General features: G+C 42.4%; 1 pseudogene; it reads left to right on the top strand.

Moving 5' to 3' along the window:
• The window catches only part of LOC135539676 (serine/threonine-protein kinase WNK2-like), a 73,709-nt pseudogene that overhangs the window by 10,278 nt on the left and 49,610 nt on the right, over window positions 1-13,821 (top strand).

The following is a 13,821-nucleotide window of genomic DNA, read 5'->3' as shown; positions in this document are numbered from 1 at the left end:
GTGTACTGACGTTTCGGATCAGTCATTCTGAGTGACACCATAACCTTTCCACAGCGGCGGCGTTGTGTGTGAGAGAACGTGCGTGTGTGTATACTTTACTGTATGTTTGTTGTCTACAGGTACAGCATAAAGGACCTCTTGAACCATGCCTTCTTTGCGGAGGACACAGGCGTGAGGGTGGAGCTGGCCGAAGAGGACGATGGGAAAAAGAGTTCCATCGCCCTGAAGGTGTGGGTGGAGGACCCCAAGAAGCTGAAGGGGAAGTACAAAGACAGTGGTGCCATCGAGTTCACCTTTGACCTGGAGAAAGAGACCCCAGAGGGCGTGGCCCAGGAGATGGTGAGTAGCAGAGTAAAGGTCTTCATGGGTCCATCAGACCCGAAATTCCGAGATCTGACCCGGGGCCCAAGTGGGTCGAAGTCCAAAATTCGAACCTTTGTCTCGGATCTAGGTCGGGTCTGATATAATTGCCACGGGACTCGGGTATGTGCAATTAAAATTGATTTACCAACTGGACCCGATTAGACCCGTCCTATAGTAATTTAATCAGTGAGGTGATGAGAAAACTGTGCAAGCTAGTTATCTGTGTCACTCCCATTGCAACTTAAAACATAGCTTATGCCGGCCAGGACCAGCTGAAACTTGTTCCGGCCCCTCACCTCTTGTACGTATGTTGCTGAGGAGAGAGAGAGAGCAAAAGAGATTATCCTTGGCCTAGGTTGCTGTTGATTGCAAAGATGAAGGCATTTTTCATTCAAGTAAAGCGAACGTTAGAGGGGAAAGAGTACAGTGAAAAGAAGCTGAGAAAGGGAACGGACAGGTCGCTATTCAGGTTTGATGCAATTTTCTAACTTATTATTTATTTTCGTATTTATTATCTTTATTATCCTTATTATTATTATTATTATTATTATTATATATCATTATAATTATTATTGTAAGCCTATTTTCCTAATCTAAACCAGTTCTTTAAGTATGCAAAAAGTGTTTTGTTTAATTCTGTTGAGACATTTTCATTGGCTAACTTAAGTTCCAACTGTAGGCTAATCCTAGTGTTCACCCTATAAACACCGACTTGACTTACTTTTGATAATACCCCTATAAAGTTTAGAAACCTTTGTGAAGGTTTGGTGTGGTGTGGCTATTATTAGGCTATAGCTGCAGGCCTCTGAAGTTCAGTGAGCACCGATGCTCCCTCGGACGCCGACAGTTGAATTTGATATGACCGTTTTAACTTGATATGATTGATATGTGACAAAGAATGTTTTAGGACTACCAATGTTACTCCTATAATCTAACAATATAATGCTTATCTTTAATAAGCAAGTATTGATTTAATCGTATCGGGTCAGGTAGGAAAGCCACGGATCCATTTCGGATCCAACTGTTTGGAACCGTGAAGACGTCTATAGCAGAGCCATATGTAGAGACTCTAAATGGCTGTGGTGAGCAGGGTTCACATTATCATGGCTCAGATCTGTTTTGCAGATTATCTGTTTTGTTGGTGTATTTGCAGTACCAGTTGCAGAGTATGATATTTATGTTATAGAGTGAGAAATGATATGACTGTCCCCTAGATACCATTTATTTGATGAGCCTTAATCAATTTTTTGTTTTATGATGAGTGAAATGTAGCATTTTACTTTAATCTAGCCATGTGGCATCATCATGGAAAGCAACTCTGTCCTCTAAACTATATATATATATAGTCTAGAGGACATAGTTGCTTATATATTTTTTATATACTGTATACAGTATATATATTTGGAGAACAGCAAAAACAAGAAAAAATTAACCCAGCCATTATCACCTTTGCTGTTGTAGGTTCATTCACCTCAATCGATCTACACTGAACAAAAATATAAACACAACATGTAAAGTGTTGGTCCCATGTTTCATGAGCTGAAACGCAATAAAAAAGCATATTTTTCTCGAATTTTGTGCACAGATTTGTTTACATTCGTGTTAGTGAGCATTTCTCCTTTGCCAAGACAGGTGTTGCTTATCAAGAAGCTGATTAAACAGAATGATCATTACACAGGTGCACTTTGGTCTGGGCACAATGATAAGCCACTCTAAAATGTGCAGTTTTGTCACACAACGCAATGCCACAGATGTCTCAAGTTTTGAGGGAGCGTGCAATTGGCATGCTGACTGCAGGAAGGTCCACCAGAGCTGTTGTCAGATAATTTAATGTTAATTTAACTACCATAAGCTTCCTCCAACATCATTTTAGAGAATTTGGCACTACGTCCAAACAGCCTCACAACCGCTGACCCATGTGTATGGTGTCGTGTGGGGGAGTGGTTTGCTCATGTCAATGGTGTGAACAGAGTGCCCCATGGTGGTGGGGTTATAAGCTATGGACAACGAACACAATTGCATTTTATCGATGGCAATATGAATGCACAGAAACACTGTTATAAGTACATGAGGCCCGTTTCTTAAAAGGTATCTGTGACAAGTACATGAGGCCCGTTGATTATAAGTTATCTGTGACAAGTACATGAGGCCCGTTTCTTACAAGGTATCTGTGACCAATAGATCTGTATTGCCAGTCGTGTGAAATCCATAGATTTGGGCCTAATGAATATATTCCAATTGACTGATTTCCTCATATGAACTGTAACTCAGTTAAATCTTAGAAATTGTTGCATGTTGTGTTTATATTTTTGCTCAGTATACAAACACATAGCCTATTAGCTATACAATTGTAATGTTATACCCCCGAAAGGGGGGAAATATGAAAAATGACTCACACTGACACGTAGCATCAGCAACTGTTCAATCAGTTGTAATGATGAAATGGATCAAATCATCAACTCTTTACGTAGATAGTTATTTTCTCAAATTACACATTGTTCACATTTGTATTCCTAGGCATTAATAATCAAGCTCCACACAAACAGACATCAATTGAGCACACAGATGATCGTATTATCACATTCACAAGAATTATTACAATATGTCTTACAATTCTATTTTACTATCAGTGATGTAGTGGTAAAAAGTTGAGTAATGGGTAAACTATAGACTCCAGTGGGCGATTGAGATAAGACGAACAACCACAGATAAAAACGAAAACTAATGACATTTTTAGAACTGTGTTGCTTGAATTTTTAAGCAGGTCTATAGGGAAGATAGGCCATGTGGAGTCTTCTTTTCTTTAAGTGCCTAACTTGTTTGATAAGATTAGTACCAATTTTCTTACGGGACTCCACATGGGGCCATAACGCCAAGTTTGTGACCTACTGTACTAACCCCTCTCTCTGTTTGCTTCCGCGCGCTCTCTCTGTCTCCTCTGCTTCCTCCTGAATGCATTGCAGCCTGCCTCAGCCTCACCACTGAGTGCCACATCACTGTCTGTCTCAGGAGCCGACTCTCTGTAAAGCAAAGTTATTATGAGAACTTAATACCTTATTGTTTGCTCCTGCTGAAGTAGGCTCCTTTTAACATTAGCTTCTTACTTTATTATTCTAGTTGGCTAAGTAATAGGTTTACCTCCACTGTACTCACATCCTACCATACCCTTGTCTGTACGTTATGCCTTGAATCTATTCTTCCGCGCCCAGAAATCTGCTCATTTTACTCTCTGTTCCGAACGCACTAGACGACCAGTTCTTATATCCTTTAGCCGTACCCTTATCCTAGTCCTCCTCTGTTCCTCTGGTGATGTAGAGGTTAACCCAGGCCCTGCAACCCCCCAGCACCACTCCCATTCCCCAGGCGCTCTCATTTGTTGACTTCTGTAACTGTAAAAGCCTTGGTTTCATGCATGTAAACATCAGAAGCCCCCTCCCTAAGTTTGTATTATTCACTGCTTTAGCACACTCCGCCAACCCCAATGTCCTAGCCGTGTCTGAATCATGGCTTAGGAAGGCCACCAAAAATCCAGAAATTTCCATCCCTAACTATAACATCTTCCGACAAGATAGAACTGCCAAAGGGTGCGGAGTTGCAATTTACTGCAGAGACAGCCTGCAGAGTTCTGTCATACGATCCAGGTCTGTGCCCAAACAATTCAAGCTTCTACTTTTCAGCAAGCAGGCCTTTCTAATTGAAATGGCCCAGGTATCCTGGAAGGATATTGACATCCCATAAGTTGAGGATGCCTGGTTGCTCTTTAAAAGTGCTTTCCTCGCCATCTTAAAGAAGCATGCCCCGTTCAAAAAAGTAGAACTAAGAACAGGTATAGCCCTTGTTTCACCCCAGACTTGACTGCGCTTGACCAGCACAAAAACATCCTGTGGTGTTCTGCATTAGCATCGAATAGCCCCCGCGATATGCAACTTTTTAGGGAAGTCAGGAACCAATATACTCAGTCAGTTAGGAAAGCTAAGGCTAGCTTTTTCAAACAGAAATGTGCATCCTGTAGCACTAATTCTATAACGATAATCAATCATTTCAATAAGCATTTTTCTACGGCTGGCCATGTTTTCCACCTGGCTACCCCTAGCCCGGCCAACAGCTCAGCACACCTCTGCAGCAACTTGCCCAAGCCTCCCCTAATTTCTCCTTCACCCAAATCCAGACACCTGATGTTCTGAAAGAGCTGCAAAATCTGGATCACTACAAATCAGCTGGGCTAGACAATCTGGATCCTCTCTTTCTAAAATTATCCACCAAAATTGTTGCAACCCCTATTACTAGTTTGTTCAACCTCTCTTTCGTATCGTCTGAGATCCCCAAAGATTGGAAAGCTGCCGTGGTCATCCCCCTATTCAAATGGGGAGACACTCTAGACCCAAACTGTTAAAGACCTATATCCATCCCGCCCTGCCTTTCTAAAATCTTTGAAAGCCAAGTTAACAAACAGATCACCGACCATTTTGAATTCCAACGTACCTTCTCCACTATGCAATCTGGTTTCTGAGCTGGTCATGGGTGCACCACAGCCACGCTCAAGGTCCTAAATGATATCATAACCGCCATCGATAAAAGACAGTGCTGTGCAGCCATCTTCATCAACCTGGCCAAGGCTTTCGACTCTGTCAATCACCACATTTTTATTGGCAGACTCAATAGCCTTGGTTTCTCAAATGACTGCCTCATCTGGTTCACCAACTCCTTCTCAGATAGAGTTCAGTGTGTCAAATCGGAGGGCCTGTTGTCCGGTCCTCTGACAGTCTCTATGGGGGTGCCACAGGGTTAAATTCTTGGGCTGACTCTTTTCTCTGTATATATCAATGATGTTGCTCTTGCTGCTGGTGATATTCTGATCCACCTCTATGCAGACGACACCATTCTGTATACATCTGGTCCTTCTTTGGACACTGTGTTAACTAACCTGTTGTATGGCCTCTATGCCATACAATTTTCCTTCCGTGGCCTCCAACTGCTTTTAAATGCTAGCAAAATTAAATGCATGCTCTTCAACCGATTGTTGCCTGCACCCACCCATCCGACTAGCATCACTACTCTGGACAGTTGTAACAGAATATGTGGACAACTACAAATACTTAGGTGTCTGGTTAGACTGTAAACTCTCCTTCCAGACTCACATTTAGCATCTCCAATCCAAAATTACATCTAGAATCGTCTTCCTATTTCGCAACAAAGCCTCCATCACTCATGCTGCCAAACATACCCTTGTAAAACTGACTATCCTACCGATCCTTGACTTCGGCGATGTCATTTACAAAATAGCCTCCAACACTCTACTCAGCAAACTGGATGTAGTCTATCACAGTGCCGTCTGTTTTGTCACCAAAGCCCCATGTTCTACCCACCACTGCGACCTGTATGCTCTCGTTGGCTGGCCTCACTACATATTCGTTGCCAAACCCACTGGCCCCAGGTCATCTATAAGTCTTTGCTAGGTAAAGCCCCGCCTTATCTCAGCTCACTGGTCACCCACCCGTAGCACACACTCCAGCAGGTATATTTCACAGTTCATCCCCAAAGCCAGCACTTCCTTTCTCCGCCTTTCCTTCCAGTTCTCTGCTGCCAATGACTGGAACGAATTGCAAAAATCACTGAAGCAGGAATCTTATATCTCCCTCTCTACCTTTAAGCATCAGCTGTCAGAGCAGCTTACCGATCACTGTACCTGTACACAGCCAATCTGTAAATAGCACAACCACCTACCTCATCCCCATATTGGTATTTATCCTCTTGCTCTTTTGCACCCTAGTATCTCTACTTGCACATCACCATCTGCACATCTATCACTCCAGTGTTAATGCTAAATTGTAATTATTTCACCTCAATGGCCAATTTATTGCCTCACATCCCTACTCGTCTACATTTGCTCACACTGTACATAGATCTTTCTATTGTGTTATTGACTGTATGTTTGTTTATGTGTAACTCTGTGTTGTTATTTTTGTCACACTGGTTTGCTTTATCTGGGCCAGGTCTCATTTGTAAACGAGAACTTATTCTCAACTGGCCTACCTGGTTAAATAAAGGTGAAATAAAAAATTATAATACTAATAATAATAGCCTACTAGCCAAAACCTTCAAAGTCTCTGCCAGTAGCTAGCCACCTGACTGACATATCAATAAGTGACTATTTACCAGTTGTGCACTCATTCTCCGAGAGTCCATTTTTTGTTTGTTTGGGGTATGTTTGTAGACCTGGCAGGAGTCGCGGGGTGGTTGGAAAATTACCTTTTTTTTACAGAATCTTGCAAACACACTGTCAGCAGCATCTCTAATTGAGCTTTTTAAGCCGACTCTGAGATGGGGTAGTTCGTTTCTCATTCGTTTCACGTCCTGTGTCGCAAGAGGGCGGAGTTACCCATTTCAGAGAGTGGTGAATGTGCTGCTAAAAAGGCAAATCCGCGGGATGCGGGCGAACATAATTAACAAACCACTGTTCATCATTCCAAGAATATAAGTGTTCTGAGCTTTGATCGACGCGGGGAGCAATATTTAGATGTTGACCCGTAATTGATTTTCTTTATTGTGTACGAAATATATATTTTTATTATTATTATTTTCAAATTAGATAAAACTGACTGTAGTCTGGATATCAGCGTCCTCATATGTAGTTACGGCCTTGTCTGTACAGACTACATCTCCCAACATGCCTCTGGGGGCTAGAGCCTGCTGTGCAATTGGTGATAGTCATGAAATAGTGTGTTTTTGAGATTACAGTCAGACTGCACAGAATCACATATCTACAAATAACATCTAATCACATGTAACAAGTCATTATGTGATTAAACTGATCTTCCTCAAACACGCTGAAAGACTTGATATCGTGTTACAGTCCATTCCTGGTCAGTAAAAAATAATAATCTCCACAAGCCAGTCCTGATATAATTACCCATCATGCAATCAATAAATTCTAATTGGTCTTGTGGTCGGGCCAGTATCATCCAGGAAGGTATTGATTTAAACCAGTCAGTCTGGTAGACCCTGCCCGACCCTGTGGCCCATCAGAGAGCTGTGGGCTAAGGAGGGGCAAGCTTTTATCTCGTTGGGCGACTGTGATACAAAGATAGGGACAACTGATGTCCCTAAAGTGCTGTCCGATCAATTCATATTTCCACGTTAGCTCAAGTCTGGTGATAACACCTCTGCTTTGCTGTCCTGTCTACTGTAGATGGAGTCAGGGTTCTTTGTGATAACCTCTGTCCTTCCTTGTTCTGTCCTGTCTACTGTATGTAGATGGAGTCAGGGTTCTTTGTGATAACCTCTGTCCTTCCTTGTTCTGTCCTGTCTACTGTAGATGGAGTCAGGGTTCTTTGTGATAACCTCTGTCCTTCCTTGTTCTGTCCTGTCTACTGTATGTAGATGGAGTCAGGGTTCTTTGTGATAACTGCTGTCCTTCCTTGTTCTGTCCTGTCTGTCCTGTCTACTGTACTGTAGATGGAGCCAGGGTTCTTAGTGATAACCTCTATCCTTTCCTGCTCTGTCTGCACTGTCCTGTGTACTGCAGATGGAGACAGGGTTCTTAGTGATAATCTCTATCCTGTCTGCACTATCCTGTCCTGTCCAGTCCTGTTTGCCCTTTCCTGTCTACTGTTAATGGAGTTAGGGTTCTTTGTGATAACCTCTGTCCTTCCCTGTTCTGTCCTGTCCTGTCCTGTCTGCACTTTCCTGTCTACTGCAGATGGAGTCAGGGTTCTTAGTGATAACCTCTATCCTGTCTGCACTGTCCTGTTCTGTCCAGTCTGCTGTAGGTGAAGTCAGGGCTCCGCCTGTTTTTTTTGTGATAACAAAGACAATCTACTGAAAGACCCTAAACTGTAGGAAAAATTAATAGAGAAATACCTAACGCTCTGAGCTTTCTTGACCAATCACATTGACATTGTCATGCTGTATCACACGGTTGCTAGGCCATTCCTCACACACTCCCTTCTAGAAAGTCAGGGTATTAGTCAAGAAACTTGTTTGTTTGTTACTCAAAACATGTAATGTCATGATTTCAAAGTAGTAAAATATTACGGAGAACTTAATAATCTCACATCTCGGAAAAGATCTGTAATATTGTGTGTCTTGTTCATGTAATTTATGCTATTCTTGGGATGTTGAGCTAGTGCCCAATTGACTCCCATTTTCTCCTTGAAGGAGTGCTCCCCTTGACCCAGAATGCACTGCACTGCTAATTGAAAAGAACTGGATTAGCATCTCATCCTTAGAGTATTTCTGAGGATAACCTCTTTGCTGTCAGTGGAGTCAGGCTTTTTCCTGGTTTATTTATGCTGCATTCATAAAAAGTGGGAAACTCTGACAATAGTACTTGTAAATTTAGAACAGCGAGTTGTGTGCATTCACATGCTTTCAACTCATTGAGAACGCCAATTGGCCAATGGCAAACAAGCTGCAACAATCATAAAGTAAAAGTACAGATCATCCTCGTAAACAAATTGTGGTCAAAAAACCATATTAATTGTTTTTTTATAAATAATGTTTTTTTGTAGCATTTAACTGCCGAAAATATTGTTATCGAGGTCATTTTAAGTTTCCAGTTTTATTAGTCAGATGTATGGGATAAACATGTTACACACTGTCCAACGAAAGGCTTACTTACAGGTTCCTTCTTGACAATGCAACAGCAATAAGAAATAATAAAATATAAGAACACAAATAGTAGCATAAGTATAATACAATTTATAGTCTAATATTTACACATGTTTTGGGGAAGAGGGGTTCGGGGGGCAGGATTTTAAACTATGCGGCATTTAGCAATCATAATGCTAGCAGCAGTGATGTGTGCGTAACATGAATGTACATTTGTGTGTGGGTGTGTGTGGGGGGGAGGAGTGTGAGTGAGTGCATGTGTGCTAAGGTGCGGAGAATCAGAGCAGGTGTTCAGTCCAGTTCAAGTGTTCAGCAGACTGATGGATTTTAGACACCAACAGGATCAGAGACAGTTTCTATCAGACCTCATGCTCCGATATCATCTGCCTGACGGCAAGGAAGTGAACAGATCGTGGCTGGGGTCTGTGTGGTGTCATTTCCTTAGTATGTGACATCAGAGTTGTGATCAGCATGTGAGAGAAGTCGGAGAGAGATGATGGACAAGTTTCCCACTAGTAATTACCAGTTGGAGGGGCGTTCAAGTGGATTTTCCCCAGTCGTATGCTGGTATTTATGAGATGTTATGAACGCAGCATTGGTAATAACCTCTCTGTTATAGGTAGATTCAGGCTTCTTCCTGGACAGCGATGTGAAGATCGTAGGAAAGTCCATCAAGGATCGAGTGGCTCTCATCAAATGGAGGAGGGAACGAACCGTCCCTGCAGTCGAGAACCAGACCCAGGACCTGCTACAGGTTTGTGCTTTTTAGGGGTTCACAGCAAAGCCATTGTTATTCTCTGAATTATAATTGTTTTCTTGACATGGTCAAGTTACTTAAGATTGGTAACTTTTTTTCTAATTTGGCACACAGAAACTAGAGGCCATGAGTAACTTGGTCAAAAATATTGGCACCAATTGGCCTATAGGGGGCGTTTTTAAAAGCAGTCTCACTTAAACCTTCATATCGGCCCTGTTTGACCTAGAGACGTGAAATGTTCTATGTAGGTGTCTTTCCTCATGCTGACAAAAATTGCCTCAAGGACCCATAAGGTCCATCAGGATAGATTTTCCTCCATCTTGGACATATTGGAAAACCTTTGAAAAGCGTATTCTCATGTACCATAAGTCCAAATAACACCACATTCGACCATATGTGGGAACTCCATCAAGACAGTTGGAAAATCATTCCTCATGAAGCTGGTTGAGAGAATGCCAAGAGTGTGCAAAGCGGTCATCAAGGCAAAGGGTGGCTTCTTTGAAGAATATTAAATATATTATAATTTTTGGTTACTACATGATTCCATGTGTGTTATTTCATAGTATTGATGTCTTCACTATTATTCTACAATATAGAAAATTATAAAAAATAAAGAAAACCCCTTGAATGAGTAGGTGTCCAAACTTTTTGACTTACTCATATTTATATATAAACTCAATACATTAAGTAATGACTTTAAGAGTGATAACCTGCTGCTTTCAAAGATAACCAACCTAAAGCACAATCTTTTGTCCTTTCTGTCATCGTCTGAAACCCGTTCATTGCTGCTCGATATTTGTAATTGTTGTTGTTGTTGTTTAAGTTGTCCCTTTATTTGGTCACCAAAACTTTCTGAGTCAAGATCACTTTCGGAGTCAAAATGCAAGCTGAGATGTACCACTCAGATATTTTTTTTAAACATGTAAACCTATGCAACATTAACCTAATGAATACAGGTCTGTAGGAATGAGGTTTGTGCAGTAGGTCTAATACATTATTGCAGCATATTGGCTGTGCTTGGCCTGTCAATATTGTTCTTCTCAGACCATATTATATTTAAAAACTCAATCTATGATAACAAAATAGATCGGTTGTTGTATACTTGTGAGGCACAAAGAGCATACATTTAAATAATTCTCTTTTTTATTTTACTGGACTGACGGTACCTGAATCTGATGGTAGGTCTCAGCGGAGAGAAGGGAGAGAGCGACATTGGGTCCGACGCTCACTGCCCCTCCTCTCTACTTTTCTCCGGTGAGACTGACCAGAGGGGACACCGTCTTCCACCTGATGGCGAAACTTGAGTCGTACCTCATTATTTCTGCCTTAAATTCATGTTTTTCCTACGGCCAGAGAACGTGAAGTATTCCCTGATAAAAAAAATAGACACGACGATCCGCTAATAATAAAACCACAGGCCTATCGATACAATTAGCTACTCGTTAATTGCAGCTGAGGTGCCTGTTGTACCGCGACTGTAAGTGAGAAACGCATTTACTGTTTTGTAAAAGTGTTGGAATAAAAACAGTGTTGACAGTTCTGAATAAAAACTTAAACATGAATTCACTCATAAAAACAGCAGCTCTTTGCTGTATTCTTCGACAGTCTCTCTCTAGTCATGGTTTCAAAAGTTGTGAAATCTCACGTTGGCTAGTATCAAACTTAGCTGTGGGTTAGGAAGCTGCAGGCATGGTGAGTTAAGCAATTTGATTGGACTGCGCAGTAGGCACACTTGATTTAGCTTTTTGGGTCTACCGGGTAGGCAGAGTTTGTCCCATCAGACAAATGAAATGGTTCAAAATGGAAGCACCTACCTGGCACGAATCAAGTGCACCTACCGCCAAACAGTGCAAGACACATGTCGTTGGCTTTTCTACAGAAATTTTTGGTGATCGACGAGGAATCATTTTAAGATAGACCAGTGGTCACCAACCACTCAATCTGAATCAATGTTACCATGTTATTGTTGATCGAATCTGTACATTAAACAACCCTGCTGCAGGTGCCCAGCATGGGGGTACCACGACAGGGGGCGCAACTGGCCCCAGCAGAGCCAGAGGAGGCAGAAGCTGACCAGCCCCTTACCCTGATCTGCAGCCTGCCCGCACACGCCACCACGACTACATGTAAGAACCTGAAAGCAGCCTCGAAACACAAAGAGAGAGACAGAGGCAAACAACAAATAAACAAACAGCAACATTTAATTTACATTTACATTTAAGTCATTTGGCAGACGCTCTTATCTTATCCAGAGCGACTTACAAATTGGTGAATTCACCTTATGACATCCAAACAACAAACAAACACATAGATGAATGTGTATACAAGAAAACTGAGAAACACTTTAAGTAATTGAAACACACACACACACACAGGCAGATCACCTTTTCTTGAGGAAGGGTCGATCAGTTCAACGTAATCAAATCAAATCAAATTGTATTTGTCACATGTGCCGAATACAACAGGTGTAGACCTTGCCTTACAGTGAAATGCTTACTTACAAGCACTTAAACAACAATACTTTAAGAAGTTAAGAGAAAACAAGTGTTAAGTAGAAAATAGAAAATAAAAAAGTCATAAATAATTAAAGAGCAGCAGTAAAATAACAATAGCGAGGCTATATACAGGGGGTACCGGTTAGTCAAGGTAATTGAGGTAATATGTACATGTAGGTAGAGTTAAAGTGACTATGCATAGATAATAAACAGAGTAGCAGCAGCGTAAAATAGGGGTCTGGGAAGCCCTTTGATTAGCTGTTCAGGAGTGTTATGGCTTGGGGGTAGAAGCTGTTAAGAAGCCTTTTGGACCTAGACTTGGTGCTCCAGTGTCGTAGGCGTGAGGTAGCAGAGAGAAGGGTCTATGACTAGCGTGGTTGGAGTCTTTGACAATTTTTAGGGCCTTTCTCTGACACCGCCAGGTATAGAGGTCCTGGATGGCAGGAAGCTGGGCCCCAGTGATGTACTGGGCCATACGCTCTACCCTTCGTAGTGCCCTGCGGTCGGAGGCTGAGTAGTTGCCATACCAGGCAGTGATGCAACCAGTCAGGATGCTCTCAATGGTGCAGCTGTAGAACTTTTTGAGGATCTGAGGACACATGCCAAATCTTTTCAGTCTCCTGAGGGGGAATTGGTTTTGTTGTGCCCTCTTGATGACTGTCTTAGTGTGTTTTGTTGGGGATGTGGATGCCAAGGAACTTGACGCTCTCAACCTGCTCCACTGCAACCCCATCGATGACATTGGGGGCGTACTCTGTCCTCCTTTTCCTGTAGTCCACATCATTGATAATGTTGAGGGTGAGGTTGTTGTCCTGGCACCACACGGCCAGGTCTCTGACCTTCTCCCGATAGTCTGTCTCATCGTTGTCAGTGATCAGGCCTACCACTATTGTCATCTGCAAACTTGATGAGGGTGTTGGAGTCGTGCCTGGCCATGCAATCATGAGTGAACAAGGAGTACAGGAGTGGACTGAGCACGCACCGATGAGGGGCCCCTATGTTGATGATCAGCGTGGCAGATGTTTTGTTACCTACCTTCACCACCTGGGGGCGGCCCGTTAGGAAGTCCAGGATCCAGTTACAGAGGGAGGTGTTTAGTCCCAGGGTCGTTAGCTTAGTGATGAGCTTTGAGGGCACTATGATGTTGAATGCTGAGCTGTAGTCAATGAATAGCATTCCTGTTGTCCAGGTGGGAAAGGGCAGTGTTGAGTGCAATAGAGATTGCGTCATCTTTGGATCTGTTTAGGTGGTATGCAAATTGGAGTGGGCCTGAGGTTTCTGGGATAATGGCGTTGATGTGAGCCATGTCCAGCATTTCAGAACTAGAGACGTGAGTACTACGGGTCGGTTGTCATTTAGGCAGGTTACCTTAGTGTTCTTGGGCACTGGGATAGGGACTATGGTGGTCTGCTTGATACATGTTGGTATTACAGACTCAGTCAGGGACAGGTTGAAAATGTCAGTGAGACACTTGCCAGTTGTTTAGAACATGTTCGGAGTACATGTCCTGGTATTCCATCTGGCCCTGCTGCCTTGTGAATGTTGGCCTGTTTGAAGGTCTTACTCACATTGGCTACGGAGAGCGTTATCACACAG

The sequence above is a fragment of the Oncorhynchus masou genome, chromosome 5 (genome assembly GCF_036934945.1).
Source record: "Oncorhynchus masou masou isolate Uvic2021 chromosome 5, UVic_Omas_1.1, whole genome shotgun sequence".
Classification (NCBI taxonomy): domain Eukaryota; kingdom Metazoa; phylum Chordata; class Actinopteri; order Salmoniformes; family Salmonidae; genus Oncorhynchus; species Oncorhynchus masou.
This window is presented reverse-complemented; position numbering and strand designations above follow the sequence as displayed.